General features: G+C 35.3%; 1 protein-coding gene across 2 annotated transcripts in view; it reads left to right on the forward strand.

The window, feature by feature from the left end:
• The window catches only part of CTNNA3 (catenin alpha 3), a 1,483,556-nt gene that overhangs the window by 45,357 nt on the left and 1,411,007 nt on the right, over positions 1-27,192 (forward strand). The window contains exon 1 of one of the 2 annotated variants that reach the window (XM_054572719.1): positions 2,944-3,076. The exons of the other annotated variant lie outside the window; for it this stretch is intronic. The gene's annotated coding sequence lies outside the window, so the exon portion shown is untranslated. Of the gene's footprint in view, positions 1-2,943; positions 3,077-27,192 lie in introns of those variants that run through there. 2 annotated transcript variants of the gene reach the window in all.

Here is a 27,192-nt window from a genome sequence, read left to right on the forward strand (position 1 = left end):
CATGTGGACAAGTCCAAACAGTATAAAGTAGAGCCTGAATTTGAACCAAGTTTTCTTGTGTTTCTGCCTATTCTTTTTATGACTTCACTTTTCTTCCTACAGCTAAATTGTAATTGTTTTGTAAAGTGATATCTTTAGTGCCTTATCTCCCTCCACTCTCAGCCTTGGGAGAGCTCATCTAGCTTCATGGTTTAAGGTGTAGCTCAGATACGCAGCTAATATTTCTCTATCTTTAGTCTTGATTTTTCTCCTGAGCTCTAGAATTATGAATTTTCAGTTGCCCATGGGACATAACCCATTTACACACACCATTCATACCTCCAATGCATCATACCTAATGTATGTCAGAGTCAGAACTCCGGACCTGCTCATTGGTGTGAACATGATCTATTAGAAGCCAATTACAATAGTTTAGGAAGGAAATAAGTTGTTTTCAAGATAAAACGAAATATATAAAAAGTGTGTGGAAAATTCAAATAAAGCATCAGATGTATGGAGACATTGTTACTAAAATTAAAAAGTGTTATTTTACATAAATAGTATCTATTACTATTCATTTAATCTCTGCTCAGGGCAGTAGAGCATTATTGTTTAAAAGGTCTTCTTAGTCACAAATAGAATTGAGATAAAAAATGCCTTTAGATGTAGGCTCTTAAGGTATTTGGGTAAACAAAAAATCACTGAATGAGACATAGTTCAGGAAACCCTGTGTCAGGGACCAAACTCAGAATTGGAAAGTAAAGTGCGATTATGTGGTTAGATGAAAACAGAAAAATAAAAGTTATCTGTATACTCAAAATGTGCAGAAGATTGACAAAAAGGATAAGCAAATTACTGGAAAAACCTGACTTTTTAGTTTTCTTTTGGGTACTTAGTAAGTTAATTTGAATCTTTTATCTTAGAGAATGTATCAGTTTAGAAAATTAATGATAAATATTTCTTTAAAGAATCAATAACAATTGAAGAAATGTTATACTTTATTTCCAAATGTAAAATATGGTATTTACATGGCTATCGTTAGTTATTATATAAGGAAAGAAACTGCCACGTTCAGGTATTAAAAATGATTTTATGGAGTGAAGAGCCTAAACCTTGCTTTCATGATCAGAAATAGGATTCTTTTTCTAAGGAAAACAAATTATAATTTTCTATTTTGGGTCACAATTTAGGAAGAGAATTAGTATTCCTTTTCTCTTTGGAAAAGTTAATCCTTCAGCATAAAGGATATGTCATTACTGGCAATTCTGGGGGCATGAAAAGAGGGATCACTTTTTAAGCCTTTGGTCTGTTTTGATTTTTCTAGGTTAACAGAGTAAACGTAATGTTTGTGATAATAGCATCAGAGAAGCATAGGACATTTTTATCTTCAGTCAAGATATATTTGTGATAGTTAATGATTTTAGCTAATCACATAGTAAAAAAATTTTTTAGAGTAAATCAGCCAAATCAACTGCTCAGGCTTTTAAAAACTGAAGTGGATATAAAGTTGTGAAATAAAGAGTTTGCAGCTTGTACGAGGACTTTGTTAGTCATAATATTGCATCGTCATGAGAAATATAATAATGATGTGATAACAGGAAATTATCTTCTAAAATTAGCCTATAGCCCCTAATGTGTAACACTCAATTAGCAAATATTGAACAGGGCAATGAGAAAATATTAAAGAATTTACAAATTTCATATGTAATATTGAGGAGGAATTATTTTTTCTTTTGGTATAGTTCTATTTTTTTGTGGAATGTGTTTTCGATTATCTAGTGAGGCTTGGAATCTTTGCAGGGTTTTTGTCTGTCTTTTTTGTACCAGAAAAATCTGGGCTTGTGGAAGGTCATGCTAATGGTTAAACCCAAATCTGCTGCTAAGCCATCTAGTGCTTTTCTTTTACTACAATGAGGATGCATCTGATGAACTGATAGAGAAATAATGGTAGCCTTCGTCACAGATGAGAACTATTAAAATACCAATATGGACTCATATAAGTCAAACTTATATGGTAAAAATAAAATGTTTCTAAACATATTTAGTAAAGAAAATTGAAATGTATGTCCCAGTTCTTGGTTCAGGTTTAAAAATAAATGAATGAAAATGAAAAAATGAAAATAAATGTCAATGGATACAATGTGGTGGGCTTTTAGAATCAAATCACACCCTCTGCTGGCTAAATGAGGGATTGTGTTAAAAAAAAAAATGAGTGGCTTTTATTGTACTTTTTTAGTAGAGCTGATTGCTGAATGAAAGGATTGGGTGGCTTAGAGTATTGTGAAATAATATTAGAAAAATTATAAATGTGAAGAATGAAGCCAACATATCACTTAAATAATTTTTGAAGTGAAATTAATATGGAAATACCCATAATTAAAATTTCCCGATCTTTTGATCTATTTTTAACCATGATGTGGGCCATAGGGGAGGGACAGAGCAGGGGGCAAAATACATGGCTCTTCTGCCCCTATCTTTGCTAACTACTCTGATTAATTCAAGATGTTTAAATTACTGTCATCAGTTAAATTACTATTGTAAGAGTAATTGGCGAACATCTCGAGGTGAGATAAGAGCTGCTTTTTTTCCCCTGGGTACCCTGACTTAATTTATGTTAAAAATAATTAGAGCATTCTTAAGTACTTTAGATGTTTGTTAAGTTCAGGAAACTATCACATTTCATGCTTGTTTCAAAATGTTTTCTTTTTACCCTTAAAATTCTTAAAGCCATTTTGGAATTTATAATGTTTTGGGCACACAATGCACACAAAGCTTATGTTTAAAAGTGCGTACTGGACAATATGTCAGTATCTTATTGCAAATTTGAAAAGTATAATTTCAAGTGTGATTCTACTGTTTGATGTTGCCTTTCACTGGTTGTGTTGCTTTAAGGGCACCCATCCCCCCTTCCTGCTTGAGCCAGTGTGTCCCGTCAGTCATCCTGAAATACACTAGGGTGCTTGTCAGGCTGTTTGCTTACAGATGCATCATAAGCCAAATTGTGAGCTATAATAGTGGCACCGATTTCTAAACATAAGAAATTGCTTAGACAATTGGTTTAGTATCTGTATATGGGCAAAACTCTGTCCTGCAGTAGGTGAGTGAAGTGTCAAACTTTTTAAAATCAAACTTTGCTCTAAAACAAATCCTAATAATTATATATTATCTGTTGCTTTGATTAGATAACTTTGGGGAAATGAAAGGACATTATTTCTATCAAATGGGATGAACAGAAACTACTATGTTGTGCATTTGTTACTTTTATAACTAATTTTCCTTTTAATAACACTAAACTCTAAAGTACTTTATGAAAGCTCCAATTTTATAAATATCTACTTTTCCGAGTAGATTAACAGGCATTTCATATTTAGATAAAAATGTGATTCTCTTGCAAATTTTATTTTTCACAACAACTCAGGCAGATTCAATTGAGCAGAGACTCCGCTATTTGGAGTGTTTATTGGTGGCTTTAAAAATAGCACTAAAACAAATTCTCATGTGCCAAGGCCCAAGCTATAGTAGTCTTACATCACAGTATTTTAAAATTCCTATTGTGTAACTGAGCTATTACTGTTTGAATAACTGTATGCAAGACACTGGAAGGTTCACATTCCTTAGACATAAAACTTGTGCAGCAAATTTAATTTCTATTATGGGCCTATAACTTTAAATTGTGCATAGATCCTTTTCTTGTATTTTTTTTGTATGCAGCCTTAGATACTTTTAAACATAGAATTGATTAAAGCAAAACAAAACCAAATCAAACCAAAGAAGTTATGGATTTTAATATTTGTATATTTAATATGGTAGAGAATAGTTAAGAGGCAGCAAAGAGTTAAAAGTTTTAAGGCTTTATCCAGGATAAATGAGAAGAGATTGCTTTTGCAGATACATGGAAAGATTATTTATTTATTCCTTACCTTGTTTTAGAAAGGATTTAAGATGACTTACAAGGCTACATGAAATTCAAGATAGGATAAATTAAAAATGGAGTGAAAGAAGAAAGAAAAATGGTATGAAGCTATAAAACAGGAATAAGGCGAAAAATCCACCAGTTCTTGACTATGGTTTTATGCCACTGGTGTGTTATTGGATTGATGGGAGAGAAAATACAGGGTCACAGAAATCTTATGGGGGAATTTCATGTAAACTAGCTGTCCCCAGAGTGAGGAGAGTATGTCGGACAATGAATATTAAGTACACTTTAAATGTCACTTGTGTTTTGATGAAAAAAAAAAGTAGAGAACTGCTGCCCTTTAAACCCACACACTGATTTATGTAGGCACAAGTGTGGCTCTGAGTTTTCTAGGAGCAGAAAAAATTTGGACTTCTACTAAATTCAGAAGAAAGATTAAAAAGGTTATTTTTTGGAAACAACAAAAATTTACCTAAATAAGGTCAAATACCTACATACTAGAATGGACATTATCAAGCCAATGTTCAAAACAAAATATTTTACCAATTTTGTTTGAATCTTGTTCTAGTATTTTTTCTCTACTAGATTATTGTAAATAAGATTAGCTACTGTTTTTTTACTCTTTCAATCTAGTGATAAATTTGACTTGAATTTCAGCTTCTGTTAGGTTGAAATTAACTGGATCAATTTAATTGGGAAAAAAGTTATTGGGTAGAAGGAAGGAATTCTGAAGCAGGACTTCTTAATGTATTTTGATATCAAATACTCAAAAAGCAACTACGGTGTTGAATACTCTGGGCTCCGAGCTGTGCACCATATTAAGCCCATCTTCTTTTTCTTTTTTTTTGGATTGTTTGATTTTTTGGTGTTGTGTTTTCTAAGTTCTTTATAAATTTTGGATATTGACTCCTTAACAGATGTAGCACTGAAAATGTTCTTCCATTGTGTGGGTTGTCTTTTTATTTTGTTGATGATTTCCTTTGCTATGCAAAAAGTTTTTATTTTGATGTAGTCCCATTTATTTATTTTTTTCCTTTTCTGCCCCTTGTCTGGAGAGATATTTCCAATAAAATATTGCTATGAGCAATGTTGAAATTTTGCTATGTTTTCTTCTATGATTTTTAAGGTTTCATGTCTAACATTTAAGTCTTTAATCTATTTTGAATTTATTCTTGTGCATGGTATAACACGGTGTTCTAGTTTCATTTTTCTGCATGTATCTGTCCAATTTTCTCAACACAATTTATCAAATAAATTATCTTTTGCCCATTGTATGTGCTTGCTTCCTCTGCTGACTATTAATTGACTATAAAGGTGTGGGTATATTTCTGGGCCCTCTATTCTGGTCTGTTAATCTACGTGTCTGTTTTTATACCAGTACCATGCTGTTTTAATTACTATAGCCTTATAGTATAGTTTGATATTTGATAGCATGATTCCTCCAACTTTGTTCTTTCTCAGGATCACTATGGGGGCCTTTTGTGGTGCCATATAAATTTTTTAAATACTGTTCTATTTCTGTGAAATATATCTTTGGAATCTTGATAGAAATTGCATATAGATTGCTTTGGGTAGTATGGACATTTTAATGATGTTAATTCTTCTTATACCCGAACACGGTATGTGCTTCCACTTATTTGTATTTTCTCCTATTTCTTTCTTCAGTGTCTTATAATTTTCTGAATACAGGTCTTTACATTATTGGTTAGTTTTATTCCTAGGTATTTTATTCTTTTTGTAGCAATTGTGAATGGTATTGTTTTCTTAATTTCCCTTTCTGTTAGCTCATTATTGGATATAAAAATGCAACTGATTTCTGAATATTAATTTTATATCCTGCTACTTTACTGAATTCATTTATCAGTTCTAGTAGTTTCTTAGCGCAGTCTTTGGAGTTCTCTAAGTACAGTATCATGCCATCTGCAAATAAGCCTATCTTGTATAAGTGAATGAGCTTAGAAACTCAGTGTTTTCACTCAATAGCATTGAAAGAAGACAAAAATATAGCAGTTAAAATTTTACTAAGGATCTTCAGTGATATCTTCTGATGTTAACATGCTGATTCAGGGACAATCACTTGGTTCTTTTTTATTCTGCTGTTTAAAGAAAGATCAATAAGAAATGATTATTTTTTTAAAAGCAGTATGATATCAAAGAAAATATTGAAAGCTTTTATTTTTGTAGGTTTGTACAGTAAAATAATATGCAGGTTGACTTAGAGTTCTCACCAAAAAAATATTATAAATTGACTAGATAACACACCAGATACATGGGATAACATCGAGGATAACCAGTACACATGGGTTTGAAATCTGGGGAGAGACTATTATCAAGAAGCTAAATAGGTTTCAGGCACCAGATAAACCAAACAGAGTGATATACTAGAGGGGTCATGATGCTTTTAAAGAAAGCTAATTAACTTTGAAAGCTTTAGTTTAGAGAATCTCAGTAAGAGATCCATTCAAACAACTTATAGAGCCAAAGGATAGTGGAAATTTATAATTATATAGTACATGAAATAATCTAGATGTATTTTCTATGTTACTGGGGTGTGAGATGAACAGAAACAAATTTAAAAACACTTAAAAATATTTTTTTCAGTTACAGTTCACATTCAATATTATTTTGTATTAGTTTTAGGTGTAAAGCACAGTGGCCAATCATGTACTTTACAGAGTGTTCCCCAGGTATTTTCAGTACCCACCTGGCAACATACATAGTCATTACAATATTATTGACTGTATTCCCTATGCTGTACTTTACATCCCCGTGACTATTTTGTAACTACCAATCTGTACGTCTCAGTCTCTTCACTTTTTTCACCCAGTGCCCCAGCTCCCCTCCTGTCTGGCACTCTTCAGTGTACTTATGAGTCTGTCTCTGTCCTGTTGCTCATCTATACTGTTCTTTAGATTCCACATATAAGTGAAATCATATGATATTTAAAACAGAAAAGATTTTTAATATAAGTCATATTTATTGAGGGAAAACTTTATATACATTAAATTCACTCCTTTTAAGTTTAGAGTTTGAATAGTTCTGACAATTGTATACAGTTATACAACCACCACATAATCAAATAGAACATTTCCATCAATCCAAAAAGTTTCTTGTGCCCTCTGCAGTCCATCAATTCCCTTAACCCTTGGCTGCTGGCAACCACTGATCTGTTTTCTGTCCTTATATTTTTGCCGATTCAAGAATATTAGGTAAGTGGAATAATACAGTGTGTACTTACTTTTGTCTGACTCTTTCACTTAGCATGATGCTTCTGAGAGAGATTCATTTTGTTTTCTATATCAATAGTTCATTATTTTTCTTGCATCATATGAATGATATGATTGTATCAAAATTGTTTATTCACCTGTTGATGGAAATTTGAGTTGTTTCCAGTTTCTGTTATGACTAAGGACACCATGAACATTTGCATATAGGTCTCTAAGTGGGCATATGCTTTCATTTCTTTAAGGAGTGGAGTTGCTGAGTCCTAGGGTGGGTATGTGTCTAACTTTATAGGAAATTGCCAATCTGTTTTCTAAAGTGTCTGTACTAGTTTTCATTTTCACTAGCAATATGTGAGATTTCCAATTTTTCTATTAGTTGTATATAGACAGGTTTTGATTAGATTTAGGTTCAAGTCTTTTGGATACCTATAGGTGACATGGTGTATTTCCAACTGTGCCTCATCAGGAGGAATAAATTCTGAGCTGTCTCATTTTTGGCATTGTTAAGATTGATCTTTGTGTTCAGGCTTTGTAAGCCTGATTCTCAAAGTTCCCTTAATCATTCACCTAATGGTTTTAGCCTTCATTGATGATTATTATTTAGATCTATTATTTTTTCAGGAGTTGTAAATGATGATTTCCATCATTATAGAATATTTGTTTTTATTGGTTGGAATTAGTCTATAAAGTAAAACTCTTCCTATTTTTACTATTCCATTACCCTATAGTTCATACTAGAAAATCAGGAAAATACTTGTTTATTTATTACATTATTTATCAATTTTCAGAAAAACAGGATAATGTCCTAGCCACTTTTAAAGGCAATCAATGAGGTTTTATCTTTTGAACTAATAAGTTCTTATATGTTAAATATGCTTCAGTATATTACATTTATTCTTTTGATGCTAAAATTTTCCCATTTTTGTCCAGTGAGAACTCCTTTAAATTGGCTCCTGAGCCTTCTGAGAAAACCCAAATAGGCCTTGCTTTCTAGGAAAAGATGTTTGAGAATCATTCAAGGAGTCATTCCATCAATGAGATTAGTTCCTTTTACCAGGAAATAGTATTTAGAGAATGCAATCTATGCAGTAGGCTGCTATTATTGCTCATATATCTATATATGTATATATATTCATATATACATGTATATACAGGGTGGGGCAAAAGGAGGTTTATAATTTTAAGTATGTGAAGCACAGAGTTTATTCCTGTATTATTATTTATTATTATATTATTTTCCATATGAACAATTGTAAACCTACTTTTGCCCCACTCTGTGTATCATATTTTGCCCTGTACAATGTGCACTTTTTGTCCAAATTTTTGAGGGAAAAATAAGGATTCTCATTATACATGGGTACTGCCTGAAATACCTTGTATCTTTTCTTGTGTTTTGTAATTATTTGTTACATAGTTTCTTGTACCATAATATGTTCAAAAATAAATGCTAAAATTCCTTTATAATACAAAAAAACAAGTATCTAAATATAAATAAATAAAAAATTGAGTTAAAAAATTAAAACAAATTTTTTTTTTCCTGAAAGTTTGGGCCAAAAATGTGGGTGCGTGTTATACATGGCAAAATACAGAATGCGTGTATATGTGAACAGAGCTAGGAAATTGAAATTTTTTTAGGAAGAAAAAATATATTTTATGTTTCATTTTTCTTTTTCAGATCTCCTTTTTCTTATGCTCAAGTCTTATTCCCTAATAGCATGTATATAATTTACTTATTTGTTTATCTTAGTGTGTGTGCGTGTGTGTGTATAGAATAAGAGTATAAATGCAGTTTAAGTTGCCTTGACAGTTTTTGTGTCTGAGAGGATAACTCTCTTGGGATTAAAGTAAAAATACTGTGTTTTGAAGTCAGTTGAAATTGTTTGTTTCTGTGTGGTTACAGAGCTAATGTGAAATATAGTTAAGATTTATTTTCTCTTGTTTGCTTTTGATTACTTGGGATTGATTTATGAGTTAATTGTTTTTTAATAATATAAAACATTTACATGGTTCCAAAGTCCAACTTTACAACTAGATACATTGAGAGAAATATAGCATTCATCTTTGTCTCCTCTACTTTATTCTTTCCATCCTCCTAACAACAACCATTTTAATTTTGTTTATCTTTCTTTTTAAAAAAATATAAGGAAAATGTAGATGTTTTTGTAATATTACCTTTCTTATGTAAAGGTAGTATATTATAAATACTGTTCTGCAGCTCGCTTTTTTCACTTAAGAATGTAGCTTAGAAATCACTCCATGTAAGCACATAGAGAGAACTTACTCCTTTCTACAGCTGTCATACTTATTTATGTGGATGTATGATAGTTTCCCTTTCTCTTCTTCCCTCCCTCCCTCCCTTTGTCCCTCCCTCCCTTCCCTCCCTTTTTTCTCTCTCTCTCACTCTCTCTGTTCCTCCTCCTCCTCCTCCCTCTTCTTCATCTTCTTTTCTTCTTCCTCTCCTCCTCCTTTTTCCTTTAAAATCCTCACTTGAAGATATGTTTATTGACTTTAGAGTGAGGGGGAGTGATGGGGGGGTGATGGGGAGACGGAGAGAGAAACAGCAATGTGAGAGAGAAACATCTATCAGTTGCCTCCCACATGCACCCTGACTGGGGATTGAACCCACAGCCTAGGTATGTGTCCTGACTGGGAATAGAGCCTGCAAACTTTTTGGTGTACAAGTGATGCTCCAATCAACTGAGCTACCTGCCTATAGCCCTTTCTTCTTCTTCTTCTTTTTTTGAATTGCTGCAATGAATTGCCTTGGGCATACATCACATTTTATTTTTTGTTAGTTTCTTTTGGAGTAGAATTCTAGAAGTGAGATTGATAGGTCAAAGGATAAATACATATGTAAACATATACATGTATGTATTGTAAATCTACCCTGTATAAGGATGTTTTGCATATCTGCAAGCAATGTATGAGGTTGTTTGAGTCTCTGTAGCCTTACTGACAGAATTTATCAAAAATTTTGGATATTTGCCAATCTGAAAGATGAGAATTGGTATCTTAGTGTAGTTTTAATTTCTCATACTATGAATGAAGTTGGCAGCTTTTTATATGCTTAAGAGGTATATGTATATTTTTCCATGAATGAGAAATCATTTCAATTTACATTCTTTAAATAATATCTATTGATTGTAGATTGGCTGCAGACATTTTAAAAATCCTAGTTTGTGCCTTCAGAGAATCCTGGAAATCTTAAAGATGCTTTATCACTAGCTCAAAACTCAAGCATGAAAAATTAACATAAAATTTAGATTATAGAGAAAATTATTTCCCATTGAGGTGTGTATAGGCTTTAATGCCCCTTTAAAAAAATTTGATCAAGATTTCACGGTATTCCTTTGTTTGTAGTTTGATGTAATGACAAGTTTCCTTGAAGATAGTGGTCTTAATTTTAATCTTTTTTTGTCTTTGATTAGTTTTGGTGGAAAGAAGTGACTCACACATGTGTGGACTCTACCATATATTACAAGCTATCCTAGGAGATGGTGGGTGACAAGGATGCATCTCTTAGAGACCTCTACATGGCACAGAGATAAGGAGGTGCTGCTTACTTCTACCATGCTCATGTGTGTGTGTGAGTGTGAGTGTGTGTGTGTGTGTGTGTGTGTGTGTGTGTTAAGATGTAAAGATTATTTGAGTTGAGGTTGGAAAGGTGAGCAGGTACTTGTCAAATGGTTAATGGGGAAGGGCACTCCAGGCAGAGAGAACGGAGTGAATTAAAGCTGAGGGGCTCGAAACTCTATGGTCCATTCAGAGAACTTCAAATTTTTTAACATGGGAGCAAGTGGGTTAAAGAGAGAGAAAACTGGAGAGATAGGACAGAACAAATTGCCTTGAGTCATTTAGTGGAGTCTGAATTTATTGTGTCAGAATGGAGAATCATTAAGCCTTTTACGGAGTGGATTGGTGTAACACAATCTTATTAGAGAAATGACTTTGGGAGTCATTTGGAGAATGAATTGGAGGAGAGAAAAACTAAAAGGGAGGTCAGTCAGGGTATCATTGCAGTCTTAGTAAGTCTAATGAGGGTCTGAACTAAGGAAGTAGCAGCAGGAATGGCGAAGAACTGACCTCTAAGAGAGGAGTTAAGGGGGCAGAGCAATGTGATTTTTCCACTAATCTGAGGTGAAGAGAGAGGCAGAGTAAAATAAAATATTCTAGGATGACATTCAAGTTACTGGGCTGAGTGCCCAGCCATATGATGATGTCATTAATCTAGATCAGAACTGAAGATGGCGGCAACAGGTTTTGGGGAAAAGATCATGAGTTCAATTTTGAGGTACTTGTGAGATGACACAGTGGGAAATGGATTTGGGGCTCTGAAGTCCAGGTGAGAGGTCAGGACTGTAGATAAAGTTTTGTGAATCAAAGGCCTTCTGTAAATTGAAACTCTAGGGTGAGCTTGCTCTGAGAAAACAATGCAGTGTGAAGAGTGGCTAGTATGTAAGAGATTGTACCTGGGGTAAGGCCCCTACTGAGCAAGGGCAGTAGGTAAGGAGGAACCAGCAAAAGACACTGGGAAAGAATGGTCAGAAGAATGGGGAGAAGCATGGAAGTGGTGTCTTGAAGCCAGAAAAGCTTTTTATTTCTTATTTAGAGAATAGGAAACATGTGGGATTGAAAAATAAGTAGGGTTAATAGGTGCGTCACCAACGTTCCTGGAGAAACTTAAGAAGTAGTGGTAAAAATAGAGCTTGGAGGGTTAGGTTGAAAGAATCTGGTGCAGACTTTTAAAAACTCTTTTTCAGGACTATTGAAGAATGAAAAACCAGGAGGCAGAGCAGAAGATGAAGTTCTCAAAACAGTCACATACTTTCGGTCTTCCCAAGTATAGGAATATATTTATAGAAAAATGAATTGAGTGTTTTCAGAGACTTTTGTCTCATTTTCTTTTTTCTGATAATCAGGCTCTTATTTATTCCTAGCTAAAGAGAGAACAAAGAAGAAACAAGAGTTTTCTGGTTTCAAATTGAGGTTGACAAAAATTCCACTTTCTTTATCATTCTCTTTTTGTTCACTCCCTTTCAAAACTACTGGACCTTAGGAGAATTCATACATACTTGAGCTGTTTTGTAGTAATATGGAATGGGACTGACCCATAAGCCCAAATGAACTTGCAGCAATGAAAACCACTGTCACTTTCAAGGTATACATGAAGGGCATGTTGCTTCTGCCTTTGTTGCTTAAACTTGATGCCTCATAGCTCAAGGTTATTCTTGTTCTGAGTGATTTAATAAAAACTTCGCTGAGGTCTCATATATTATATTATCTTATTAGATTTCAATTGGACTAATTTAGTTCTTTGGGTTTCATGTTGGGCTTATATGAGATGGGATCTCACAGCATCTAGATTCTGGTATAATTTTTATATGGTTTTTACGAAATTAAGTTGAAAGGCATTGCTACACAGAATAATTCTGGGACATTTCTGCCCTTTCTCCTGAGCTGCAATTTTAAAAATGTATAATATTGTGAAATATAGGTTGAACTTTTAGTGTGAACTGGCATTTTATAAAATAACATGAAGGGACTGTTATTAGGAGGTAATCTTTTAAAATTCTTCTATACAGTATTATTTTTCAATTAAATCATAAATTGAGTTATAACTTTTTGCATCCTTTATTTTGGAGGGAAATTAGACTTAATCAGCCATTCATGATAAGAGGGACATAATGTAAAATCTAAGCAAAAGTAGAATCTGTTGTTTTTCTTTGTTTATTTTGTATTGCTTAAGACGATCTTTCAGATATTTAAAAAATATTTTATTTATTTACTTATAGATAGAGGGGAAGAGGGGAGAAAGAGGAGAGAAGCATTGATGTGAGAGAGAAACTTTGATCAGTTGCCTCCCCTACAAGCCCCCACCAGGGACCCAACCTGCAACATAGGCATGTGCCCTGATCAGCACATTTTGCTTTGCAGCAACCTTTTGCTTTGCAGGATGACACCCAGCCAACTGACCCACACTGATCAGGGCTCAGATTTTTAAAAAACTATTCGTGCAGCTTTCATCTAGGTTGCATATGTAGGGAAGCAAGTTTTAGTTACTATGGCTAGAGTAAGTACATGTTTTAATGCAATTTAATTTTGTTTGATTCTTCCCACACAGAATCAATAAAACATATCTTTTTGGGGGTAGGAGCTGAGCTTGATTATTTTCCAAACACCTCCAAATAGATGACTAAAGAACGTTTTAATAATGAGAACTTTAAGTGCTTCCAAGAAGCTTTCTAAAGTTTGAATTACAAGGTGCTAAAGATACTTTTATTATAAAGTATAACATTGTTTTGCTCTGTTAAAACCTTGAGTTCTTGGAAGCTAAGGAAATAAAAATGCAGACTCTTGGGGATCCTGATATGCAGTGCATGGTAGCACATTTAATAATTGTAGCCCTAATCCTGGAGCATACCTTCTATGTGACACTCTTTAATTGATTTCAAAGGCTCAAGATCCTTTATGAGGCTTTTGTGCATTAGGAAACTTTAAAAAGAAGCTTTTGGGTATGTTGTATTTCTAATTAATGCATATGTAGGAAGTATGCCATAGAATTTGAAGCCAGGAGATCCTATAAAATGAGGCACCAGAGGGAAGCTTTGTTTTAAACTCTTTTGTTATGGGAACAGAGTGAAAACATTCTTGAAGAATAATTATAAGCTCTGTGGGTGATAGAGACATTTTTATGCTAAATGTAGACAATAGATTCTGCTCTTCTACAGAAAAGGAAATAATGATATTAATGTTTGTCGAGCCCTTGTTAGGTGTCAGAGATATAGGCTAAGTTGTGGTTTTTATATGGATTTGTAAATTTAATCTTCAATAGGTTAAATAAGAACCGTTTTAGTCTTGCCTGCCCCCATACTATTCTCCCCCACCCCGCGAAGTGATCCTTCCAGAATATCAATCAGACCATATTTCTTAGCGCTCAAATCCATGCAGTACTTTCCACAGGGCTCAATATGTTATCTGCAGCCCCACCCCATTACCTTCCTGATCTCTCCTAGTAAGCTCCGTGTAGCACACTCTAGTCTCTAGTCTACTCCTTTTACGCTGGCTTACTTGCTGTTCCACAAACGTGCCAGCATTCTCCTGTCATAAGGATTTTGCTCTACCTGTTATCTCTGCCCGGAATGCTCTTCTCCAAGGTGTCAGCTTGGCTAGTTTCCTTACCTCTTCACATCTTTGCTAAAATGTCTCCTTATCAGTGAGGCTAATCTTGATTTTATTTAATACTGCAATCTTCTCCCAACTTCTCTATCACCTATACCATGTCTGTGTTTCATTTAAAGAATTTACTTTATTTTATTTTTTTATTTTAGAGAGAGGGAAGGGATGGAGAGAAATATCAGTGTGAGAGAGACACACCAATAGGCTGCCTTCTGCATGCACCCTGACCAGGGCCAGGCCTGCAGCCCAAGCATGTGCCCCTACCAGGAAATGAACCATGACCTTCTGGTCTGCAGAAGGATGGCCAGGCAACTGAGCCACACCAGCCGGGGCCCTGTTGTTTCCTTTTTATTTTTTTCATAGCATATGTCATTTTTTTAATGTACTAAACAATTTTCTTTTTTATTATGTTTATTGTTTATGGTCTTCCCTGCTGCATTACTGCCACAAACTAGAAACTCAATAAATATAAACTGAATGAATAAATGAGCGGTGCCCGATAGTCTAGGGGTGCCTCTGATCTCACACCAATTTGCCCTTATTGGTGACCAAAAAGCTAGGTGGAAGAGCCTTTACAGATTATTGATCTCCAAATAAGTGCATGGAAACTATTTATAGAGTGTAAGAAAAGACCTGAAAAGAAAGAAACCTATTTCTCCATTATATATATTAGGCAGTTGCCTGATTTCATTGACTTTCTGAGAAACCTGAGATCCTCTTGCTTACGAAATAAGTAAAGGATGTGAGTATTTCACTGGATACATGGAGGCGGGGCTAGGGTGTGATGGATGTGGGCTTGGAAAACAGGTGTATATGGAGATTGTAGTAGAAAATTTTTATTATAATTGTCCTATTTCCACTTCATTTCACTCTAGCCAAGACTACTTTGTATAAAATCAACTTTTATAATATTGTGTAGTGAATCCCCATGTCCTCTTTTCCTTTTCTTAAACCTGTTTATTAAAATTTAGGGTTTTTTTTTTTTTGGTCAATTGACCTTTGTTTCCAATCCTTCGCATAGCTCTTAGCTGAATCATGACAACCTTTCTGAAGGGGGGCCAGTGAGGGAGAATGAGGTTTACAAAGTTTTGTTATGAACTCAAAATACATTTTTAGTGACAATTAAAATAAATGCTCTTTTCTATGACATTGTTTCAGTACTTGGAAACCTTCCACTAGTTGTTCACCCTTTCTTTGGATACTTTGAAAGTGTAGAGTATTAGATAAATTAACATTTGTGATGATGGTGGGGATATTTCCCCTTTATATTTCACTCAATAGAGTTTTGTTAAATGAGATCTAGATGGAGCTCATGAAGCCCAAAGACACTTTTGATAGAAGACTTATTGGGAGAGAAAACCATTCCCAGATAAAACCATCAAAAGCATGTGAACCTATGTTTGTTAGTATTAGGATAATAATTAGAGCTTAGAAAGAACCGTGTTAATAGAGGTGATACATAGTAACTACCCAAAGAAAATTACATGAGAGGTCAATAATAAATGAGTAGTAAACAATAATAAACATTAGGCACCTGGAAAACACAAATTAAATATAATCTCATAGATATTAATAAATCATGAATTAAATGTATTCTTTGTGTTTTCTAAGTAATTCATTAACTCATGAAGATAATGTTGAATGTTCATAAAATAATTTTTCTAGCTTTATTGAGATATAAGTGACATATATCACTATATAAGTTTTAGGTATACAGCTCAATGGTTTGACTTACATATATGTGAAATGATTATTGCAATGAATTTAGTTAGAATCCATCATCTCAAATAGTTACAATAAAAATATTAAAAAGACAAAATTTTCTTTGTGTTGGGAACTCTTAGGGTTCATTCTCTTCCCAACTTTTATCATACAGCAATGTTAAGTATAGTCATCATGCTGTACATCAAATCCCTAGTATACATTTCTCTTATAACTGGAAGTTTGTACCTTTTGACTATGTTCCTCCAATTCCCTCTTCCCTGCCCCCTGCCTCTAGGAGCCACAAATCAGATCTCTTTTTCTATGAGTTTTTAAAAAAATTTATTCCACATATATGTGGGATCATAGAGTATTTGTCTTTCTGTGTCTGACTTATTCACTTAGCATAATGACCCCAAATTCCACCCATGTTGTTGCAGACGGCACGGTTTTCTTTGGCTGAATAATATTTCTCTCTCTGTGTGTGCGCGCTACAACTTCTTTATCCGCTTATCTGTCGATGAACACTTAGATTGTTTCCATGTCTTGGCTATTGTAAATAATGCTGCTCTGAACATGGCAGGGAAGATACCTTTTCAAGTTGGTGTTTTTGTTTCCTTTGGATATATTCCACAAGTGGAATTGCTGGATCATATGGTAGTAATATTTTTAATTTTTTAAGGATCCTCCATACCATTTTCCTAGTGGCTGTACTGATTTGCATTCCCAACAGTGCACAGGGGTTCCCTTTTCTCTGCATCCTCACCAGCATTTGTTATTGCTTGTCTTTTTGGCGGTGGCCATTCTAACAAGTGTGAGGCACTATCACACTGTGGTTTTGATTTACATTACTCTAATGACTGGTAATGGTAAACATCTTTTCATGTGCCTGATGGTTATTCATATATCTTCTTTGAAAAAGAAGTCTATGCAGGTTATTTGCCCATTTTTAAATTGGATTATTATTATTATTGCTGCTATTGAGTTGTAAGAGTTCTTTATATATTTTGGATATTAACCCCTTATCAGATATATGCTTTGCAAATATTTTTCCCATTCCATAGGTTGTCTTTTTTTTTTTAATCCTCACCCAAGGATATATTTATTGATTTTGTCGAGAGGAATAAAGGTGAGGGAAGGGAAGAAGGAGGGAGGGTGGGGGAGAGAGAGAGAGAATCAATTGGTTGCCTTCTCATATGTTCTCAGACCAGGGATCGAATCCAAAACCTAGGTAAGTGCCCTGACCAGGAATTGAATCTGCAACCTTTTGATGTACAGGACAGAGCTCTAACCACCTGAGCCACACTGGCCAGGGATGATTATTTCTTTTGCTGTGCAGTAGCTTTTTAGTTTGATGGTGTCCCATTTGTTTATTTTTGATCTTGTTGCTTATGCTTTAGGTGTCATATCCAAAAAATCATTACCAAGACCAATGTCAAGGAGCTTTATTCCTATATGTTCCTCTAGGAGTTTCATGGTTTCAGGTTTTACATTTAACTCTTTAACCCATCTCAAGTTAATTTTTGTGAGTGGTGTAAAGTAGGGGTGTAGTTTCATTTATTACCCCTTAATTAAAAAAATAGAGAAATATACAATACATATAGTGAATATACACACTTCCATGGAAACTCATAGACTTAAAAAAGGTTGTAACAGATCATTTAGTTGGGGGGGAGTGGAAAGAAGAAAAGAAAGTGATATTGTTGCAGAGCATTAATAAGAATTTTCCTCTACAGATTAAAAAATTGTTACAATACCATAGTGAGGTGGTATATTTTCACAGTTTTAGGAAGTCTTTTCTTAAAAGTAGAACAGCTGATTACTTTTTATTATAACAGCTGTGAGAAATACATGTCTTGGAAGATTGAGGAAGAAATGACAGAATCAAATCTAATCAATAAGGAAGAATTTGCTGATATATGGAGTGCTGGAAAGTTTGGGCAGGCCTGTCCTTAAATAGTGAGCAGAATGAAGGTACAAATGTAGGCCTGTAAAACATATACCTACATATGTATATGTTACAAATCAAGCTAACAAGCTACTAAAATAGGTTCTATCCTCCCATATTTCTACGTTGAAAACTGTATCTTCAAAATGTTGTGAAAGACAAGATCTGGATTTAGAATTCTTTAATTCCTTGATATCTTGTTAGGTGGTGGGGGATGCGCACCCTTGTCCCTGACATGTTGTCTGCTCTCTTCTCTTCCCACTTCTGACTCTGTTTTGCACTTGGGAGGTCTTGAGTACATGAAAATAGAGAGCCCTGTCTGTACATCCAAGCTCCATTCATACCCAGCAAATAGCTGCCCCTTGGCTACCTCTTGTGTGTAGGGATGGGCACATTGAGTTATTCACTCTTAGAATGATAGATTACAGGAAGAGGCTGACATAGACACTGGAGTGGGCTTGGGCTGGTTGAGCAGAAAGTTGGGGTACTGAAGACCCTGAGAGAGTCAGGGAGGGTAGGTGTGGGCTCTGGGGGGGCATTTCATCTTAGTTCCATGGAGTCTTCCAAAACCTCTGGACACTATGGTTTGGGAGAAAGTGACTTTTATTGTAGAGGTGACAATGGTAAGTAGGACAATGTTAGACACAGCTACACATATATCCTAGACTTTAAGAGAAGGGAATTTCAGATTAACAGTAAGTCTGACATAAGAGGAATGGGGTGAGTTGAAAGTGAAGAAAGCAGATGCACAGTCACAGGAGCTGGGCTTTACTCCTTTTTCTTTTACCAGAATTTAAGAGTAGCTGATGTGTTAAAGTGCTCCATAAATGATCATCAAGCAGCATCAATGACCTGAAACACCAGTATATGTGTAAGGAGCACAAATTTGAAAAGCATGTGGATCAAAGATGGGAAGAGTGACACATGACTGAAGGCAAATAAAAGAAATAGCAGAAACTAGGAAAAATAATGTCAGAAAGGCTTTAACACCTCTCACTTGCTAGGGTCAGAAGGACATGCTGAAGAAAAGAAAAGGGCTTGTTCAGCTATATCCTCTGAAGAAAGAAATAAAAAGGGGACCCAAGGATGGGTCCTCTGCATGAGGCAGATGATATGAGACTAACAGATGGCAGACAATGCATGTAAACTCTGTCAAAATGGTGAGGGTGGAACAGGCATTCATATAAATGAATGAATTAAGTAGGAAAAGCAGGTAAGTTACAATTAGTATTAAAATATAAATACATATGTATTGGTGTTATATATGATATCTCTGGAACTATATGAGAAAGTGACCTGCTGTGTCTCTGGGGGAGAAATTAGGTGACCAGAGGACAGGGATGGGAGAGAGACTTGTTTTTACTATATATGTGGTTGAACCTTGTATTACTTTATAAAAAATTTTAATTAATTAAAAACAGTGGAAACTCTAGATAATAAAAACAAAGGGGATAGCCCATTCTCCTTAAATTAGTTGAAGTATGTATACTCTGAAGAAATGTGTCCCTAAATTCTAAAACGATTTGCAGCTGTGTTCACAGAACCTCTCCTGGGAGTTGCTGAGAAATGACAGAGCTGCCAGAAAACAAAGGGAGGACAAATATCTGTATTTCAAAAGAGATAAAAAGGTGGCCTCTTAGAAGTAGGCTGAACCTTGAGGCACCAAACTGTAGGAAAACTGAACAATTAAAATATAAATGGCAGTAATGGCTACCAGTCAGCATGCATTCTCCAGGAACAAGTTATGTCAAACTAGATTTAACAAAAAAAATTGAATTCTTAAATAGGAATGTGTAGAAAGGGTATCTCTATTTCAGGAAAGCATTTAAAAAATTCCCCATAATATTTTTTGGACAAATTTTTAAAGAAATATTTAATTTATTTTATTTTTAGAGAATGAGTAGGGAGAAAGGGAGGGAGAGAAACATCTATCAGTTGCCGCTGGCACACCGCTAACTGAGGACCTGGCTCACAACACAGGCATGTGCCCTGACTGGGAATCAAACTGGTGGCCTTTTGGTTTGCAGGCTGGTGCTCAATCCACTGAGTCACACAAGCCAGAGCTAGACAAAATTTTAAAAAGTAGATTATTTCATACAAAAGTGATTAATAACGTGTTGAAAATCATATCTAAAGTGTTTATTAATTGATCATGATGAATCTGGAAGGAGGTTTCTAGTGAAATAAAAATCAGGTTTCATGCCTGGCCCTCACACATTCCATGACTTAACTCGAAACTATAGAATTCATACTGAATGAATCAGGAAAAAAAATCCTATTTGCTATAGCAACAAGAAAAATAAAGTACCTAGGAATAAACTTAACCAAGGAGGTAAAAGATCTGCACTCAGGAAACTACACAACACTGTGGAAAGAAATTAAGGAAGACACAAATAAATGGAAGCATATATATGGAAATAAATGGAATTAACATCATCAAAATGTCAATACTACCCAAAGTAACTTATAGATTCAACGCAATCTCTATTAAAATACCAATGATGTATTTCACAGATATAGAACAAACATTTCAAGAATTTATATGGAACCATAAATGACCCTGAATAGCTGCAGCAATTTTGAGAAAGAAGAACAAAGTAGGAGGGATCACAATACCTGGTATCAAACTATATTACAAGGCCATGGTAATGAGAACAGTCTGGTACTGTCATAAGAAGAGACATGCAGATCAATGGAACGGAATAGAGAGCCCAGAAATAAACCCAAGTCTCTGTGGTCAATTAGTATTCAGCAGGGTGGGCAGAAGCATAAAATTGAGAAAAATAGCCTCTTCAACAAATGGTGTTGGGAGCTCTGGACAGCTACATGCAAAAAAAATGAAACTCAACCACCAACTGACACCACACACAAAAATAAACTCAAGATGGATAAAAGACTTAATAAAAGTCAAGGCACCATAAAAGTCCTAGAGGAGAACATAGGCAGGAAACTCTCAGATATTCCACGCAGCAACATTTTCACCAATATGTCCCATAGAGCAAGGGACATAAAGGAAAGAATAAATAAATGGGACTTCATCAAAATGGGAAGCTTCTGCATGGCTAAAGAAAACATCAGCAAAATGAAAAGGGAACCAAATGTATAGAAAAATATATTTGCCAATGACATCTCAGTCAAGGGTTTGATCTCCAAAATAGATAAAGAACTCACATGACTCTGCTCTAGGAAGACAAATAATTCAAGTAAAAAATGCGCAAAGGACCTGAACAGACACTTCTCCAAGGAGGACATACATAGGGCCCAGAGCCATATGAAAGGATGCTCAGCATCACCAACCATCAGAGAAATGCAAATTAAAACCACAATGAGGTACCACTTCATACTGGACAGAATGGTCACCATAAACAAATCATCAAACAACAAGTGCTGGTGATGTTGTGGAGAAAAGGGAACCCTAGTCCAGTGTTGGTGGGAATGTAGACTGGCAGCCACAGTGGAAAACAGTTTGGAATTCCCTCAAAAAGCTAAAAGTGGAACTGCCTTTGGACCCAGCATTTCCACTGCTGGAAATATACCCTAAGAATCCTGAAACACCAATTCAAAAGAACATATGCACCCCCATGTTCATTGTAGGACAATTTACAATAGCCAAGTGTTGGAAGCAACCTAAGTGCCTATCAGTAAATGAGTGGATCAAAAAACTATGGTACATTTACACAATGGAATACTATGCAGCAGAAAGAAAGAAGGAGCTCCTACCCTTTGCGACAGCATGGATGGAACTGGAGAGCATTACGCTAAGTGAAATAAGCCAGGTGGTGAAAGACAAATACCATATGTTCTCACCTATAAGTGAACCTAATCAACAAAACAAACAAGTAAGCAAAATATGACCAGCGACATTGAAATAGAGAACAAACTGACAGTAACCAGAGGGGCAGGGGGAGGAGGATAATGGGGGAGAGAAAGGGAAGGGTCATCAAGAAACACGTATAAAGGACCCACGGACAAAACCAAAGGGGGATAGGATTGAGGGTGGGAGGTACGGGGTGGGTGGTGTGGGGAGAGTGGTTGGGAAAAAACTGGAGACAACTGTACTTGATCAACAATTTTAAGAAAAGAAAATATTATATATAAAAAAAGAATTCATACTGAACAAATTAACAGACAAGCAGAAAACTAGGTTCTGGTAATATGTAGGGTTCTCTAAAACCTATTTTTGATTGACAGAAACAAATTTCCAGGTTCTACAAGATGAAATGTTAGGGGGGAAAATAAAATTCTGCATTTAGAGGCATATAAAAATTAACTGTCCAAATGTGGTAGGGGAAACTTGAGTTTGCAGTAATCCTTGAAACAAAGACCTGAACAGTTCTCTTGAAAAGTGGGTACAAAGTTAGATTAATTAGGTAATCATGATGACTATATAATGTAATTTAATATTCTTACAGGAGAATCAGTTGTCATCTTATAAACTGTAACAAAAGTTTACTTTTTAAGAAATTAACTGTGTGGTATTAGAGATTTTTCTATATGAACCATATTATAGATGGTTAGGTGTCCAGGCCATTACACAAGAACATGTCCATTTATGTAGAATAATTAATTTTACTGAGAAACCTGAGCTCTGGAATTTGGAGATAGGGCTCAAATGTTACTGTAAGGAGATGGAAAAGTTTTCTCTTTAATAGTTGTGAGAAAATGTCATATCAAACCAAATTTTAGAAATGGCTGCAATTTTCCACTGCCCTCTCTGAGCATGTCTCTGATCTAATATCCCTCTTTTTTTCTTGCAAGGATATGAGTAAAATACAATATGATATGTGCTATAATAGGGACACACACAGATGGTCGATGAAGAGCTTTGAGCTAGCATATACTACTGTGTATGGGTGAATGGGTGGCCCCCATGATATCCCAGAGGTAACTGCAGTTAAAAAAGGAATGCTTGTTAAACTAAGTGAATTTAGAAGTAATACATGTTAGATTTCAAGCAGGGAATAGAGTACAATAAACTGAAGAAAATTCAGGCATTGTGGACAAAGATAGCTTTGGGAAAAGGGAAGGATCCACATGCGTGCATTTGCCCAGCCTTACGGATTATCCCTGGAGACCTCTCTTACTGCTGCCAAAATATTTGTTTTCTTCCCTTTAATTCTGAAAACTGGGCTTTTAAACTGGTCTGTCTGTATCCAAACCTGTACCCTTCCCACTTTATAAAGCCATCTCTATTTGGTAGAAGTTCAAAGGTGGCAGACTTCAACTCAGCATAGGGAAGAACTTTATAAAAGTAATCACTTGCCTCTAATGGCATAGTGAGCATATCATTGTTTCTGCTCATTCAAGCTCAGTACATTGTTGAAATGAAGGACATTGCAGAAGGTATTCTTGAATTGTTTGGAGGGTACTCCCTAACTCTTAAGATTTTATGGATTATGAGATAGAAACATCTTGGAGTGTAGTACCCACAAGTTAGTAGGATTTTTGTTTTGGGTCCGCATTGTGGTGTTGCTACAAGAGGTTGGTAACAATTTGTCAGACTTTGACTTTGCTTTGATTTCATTTGTAAAATTCTGCAGTTTCCTGTCTATTATTGCCCTTATCTCCAATAAATCAGGGTTACTAAATAGAACAGATCTAAAAGACCCAGGAGATTTTTTTAAAAATAAGAAACACCATTATTAAAATAATAATACTTATATGTAGCCAAGGTTCTTTAAGGACTTATTGATTTATTATTCTGTACTTTTTGACTTGGAAAAATGATCTCAACAACTTTCTTTACTTAATGTGTATTAAAGACAAAATCACACAGTTAGGAGATAATTTGGCCAAATTAGGTTTGTCTTTTATCTTTTGGCTAAAAAACACTCTTTGAGCAGGATTACATATGATGTGGATAATTTTTACTCTCCTTAATTTTTTATTTTCCTTGCCTCTAATTCTGGTGCTCAGTGTAGCTTTGAAAACCCATTGTAAATTTTGTAGTAAAAGGACATGTTTTTAAAGGCTGTAAAAGTTTGCTTTAGATCTTATTTTAGTTCATAACAGTGTTCTTTACTTCTTGTCCCTAAGATAAAAGAACAAAGCAATATCAGCAACCTTGAATTGATTTATATGTAGGATAGTACCTGTCATGAGAGGGGTAACAAGTAAACCCTTTCTCGAGTACACATTTAATAGAACCCTAATGGTTATGGAACTGAAGGACATATTTTATTGTATAGATTAGCTCTGGGCAATGCAGAAAGGTCACCATGGGAATATCCTATCTTTCAATTTAGATTTGCTTGTGTTAGAGGAAATCAAAGTGGTAGCTGGATTGATTGGAAAAAACAAAAAGGAAAACCTAACCAAAACAAAATATTTCAGTCCTACAAATGCATTTAAAATAAACCATTTGGCAATAGTATTGGGAGCCTTTTTTGGAACATATCTCCTAAATTTCAGAAGAATATGAGGAAAGAAATCACGTTTCTACTTTAGAAAGGAAGTGAAACCAGTGAAAAGGAGAGAAAAGACAGCAAAGGGCTAAACCATAGGGATTTGTGTCTTTACGTATTTAAATATCATGGGGTAATAGTAATTTACACTTTCGTTTGAAAAGATATTCATATAATATTTCTTCACTTAATACAACTTGAATAATAATTTTTCAAGGCAAACAGAAAAAATAAAAAAAATGTAAAAAATAAAGAAATTTCATTTGTATTCAATAAAACTATCTAGAAATGTGCTACATTTCACAAAGTATACTCTATCTTTGCACTCTACAATGCTTTGGGTTTTATATAAAACCCTCAACATTTACAGTTTTTAGTAGATGAATAAGTAATATAGTTACTTGAAAACATGGATAGAGTAATCCTAGGACACTCAACACATAAATTGTCCTCCCATCCCCGCCTCCACTTCAAATTGCTTATTCTAATTTCCTCAGTTGACTAGAAAAATGTTTTGATACTATACATAAAATAATTAGTATGCATTAGTGTCTTTAGTAGTAGAATCAGCTTTGGAGTATGGGAGGGACACTGGACTCTGGATCTGAGGGTCCCTGTCTGGGGGCCAGCTGAGGGAGGGAGTGTGGGCTCTGAATCCCACAGAGCCCGTCCTGGGGGTTGTCATGGATGGGGGAAATAATAAATCGTTCCAGACACTTCTCTGTCTACCAGGAGAGAGGATGGCTCTTTCCTCTAGTGGAGAAAGCCTGAGCCCCTTTGTCGAAAGGCTTTTATTAAAAGGGTTATCAATGGGGCTAGGTAATAGGAATGTACAGGTGATCTCATTGCATCAGTATGTTAATGTCCACAGAGAATAGATGATGTTGAGAAAAACAAATGGCAGGAACACACCGATTTACATGGGTCAGAGAGGAGATGAGTAAACATGAGAGCGTAAACATAAGAGAGCCAAAGGGTTTAGGGTTGGGGCCTGTGAATAATGTAAACTTCCTTCCCTGCATGAGCTGGTTATCATAACTTTTGAGGGAGAAACAAAGCATCCTTCAAGGAATTTAATTCTAGCTTGATTTCCCCGGGGAACAGCCAGATCCAGTTTAGGGCTGTCTCCAGTATTGTTTTAAATCTGAGCCAGGTAGGGGGAGGGCAAAGCAGCCAGGAGATAAGGAGACTTCTTTCAGATAGAATGAGGACCCCAGCCATATCATAGCCAAAGGGTGAGGGTCTTTCTGCCCTTTCTCCATGTCCCCCAAGTATTTTCCCTGATGCCCATGAGGTTGTGCATGTCTTAGGTTGCCCCTTCCATTGAGGGGTCTTACCCGTCATTGACTAACCAGCCATCCTCCAGGGCCAAGCAGGGCGATGTGAGGGAGGAAGATTTTGTCTCCTCAGTGGCCTGTTTTCCCAAGGCCTCCTTGATTAGCTCCAGCCTTGGGGCCCTCACTACTGTTGGCGGGGCTGCAGTTCCTGAAACCAGACAGGGCGTTTCCCAACATTGGAGTATGTAATTTTACTTAAAGGCTTTCATAAATTATTAAATTTGTCATAAGTGTTTTGTTTCCTTTGAGACTTTCAGAATAATTCTCTCTGTTTTACTTTTTAAGTATGTTTTTATTGATTATGCTATCACAGTTGTCCTAATTTCCCCACTTTTGTTGCCTTCCACCCAGTGCTCCCCTATTCCTTTCAGCATTCCTCCCCGTAGCTCATGTCCATGGGTCATGTATATAAGTTCTTTGGCTTCTCCATTTCCTATACTGTTCTTAACGTCCCACTGTCTATTTTGTACCTACCAATTTGTATTTCTTAATCCCTGCACTTTTTCTCCCATTATCCCCCTTCCTCCTCCCAACTGATAACCCTCCAAATGATCTACATATCTATGATTCTGTTTCTGTTCTGCTTGCTTGCTTAGTTTGTTTTTTAGATTCAGTTGTTGATAGTTGTGAATTTATTGCCATTTTAATATCCATAGTTTTTATCTTCTTTTTCTTATATAATTCCATTTAACATTTCATATAGTAATGACTTGGTGATGATGAACTTATCTAGTTTTATCTTGTCTGGTAAAGTACTTTATCTGTCCTTCCATTCTAAATGACAGCTTTGCTGGATAGAATAATGTAGGTTGTAGGTCCTTGCTTTTCATCCCTTTAAATACTTTGTGCTAGTCACTTGCCTGTAAAGTTTCTTTTGAGAAATCAGCTGACAGTCTTATGGGAACTCCTTTGTAGGTAACTCTCTGCTTTTCTCTTTCTGCTTTTAAGGTCCTCTTTTTATCTTTAACCTTTGGCACTAAAATTATGATGTATCTTGGTGTGGTCCTCTTTGTGTCAATATTGTTTGGAACTCTTTGGAACAAGTGCTTCCCAGACTTGTATGTATATTTCTTTCACCAAATTAGGGAAGGTTACTTTCATTCGTTTTTGAAATAGATTTCCAATTTCTTGGTCTTCCTCTTCTCCTTCCGGCACCCTTATTATTGGAATGTTGGTATGTTTGAAGTTGTCCCAGAGGCTCCTTAGCCTATCCTCATGCTTTTGAATTCTTTTTCCTTCTTGCAGTTCTAATTGAATGCTCTTTTCTTCCTTATGTTCCAAATCATTGATTTGATTCTCAGCATCATCCATTCCACTGTTGATTCCCTGTAAATTTTTCTTTATTTCACTTAGTGTAACCTTCATTTCTGCGTGGGTCTTTTTATGCTGTTGAAGTACCCAGTGAGTACCTTGAGCATCCTAATAACAAGTGTTTTGAACTCTGCATCTGATAGAGTGCTTGTGTCCATTTTGTTTAGTTCTTTTTCTGGAGTTTTGATCTATTCTT

This window comes from Pteronotus mesoamericanus, unplaced genomic scaffold (assembly GCF_021234165.1).
Source record: "Pteronotus mesoamericanus isolate MK-2021 breed Mesoamerican mustached bat unplaced genomic scaffold, CSHL_Meso_final contig_24, whole genome shotgun sequence".
Lineage (NCBI taxonomy): Eukaryota > Metazoa > Chordata > Mammalia > Chiroptera > Mormoopidae > Pteronotus > Pteronotus mesoamericanus.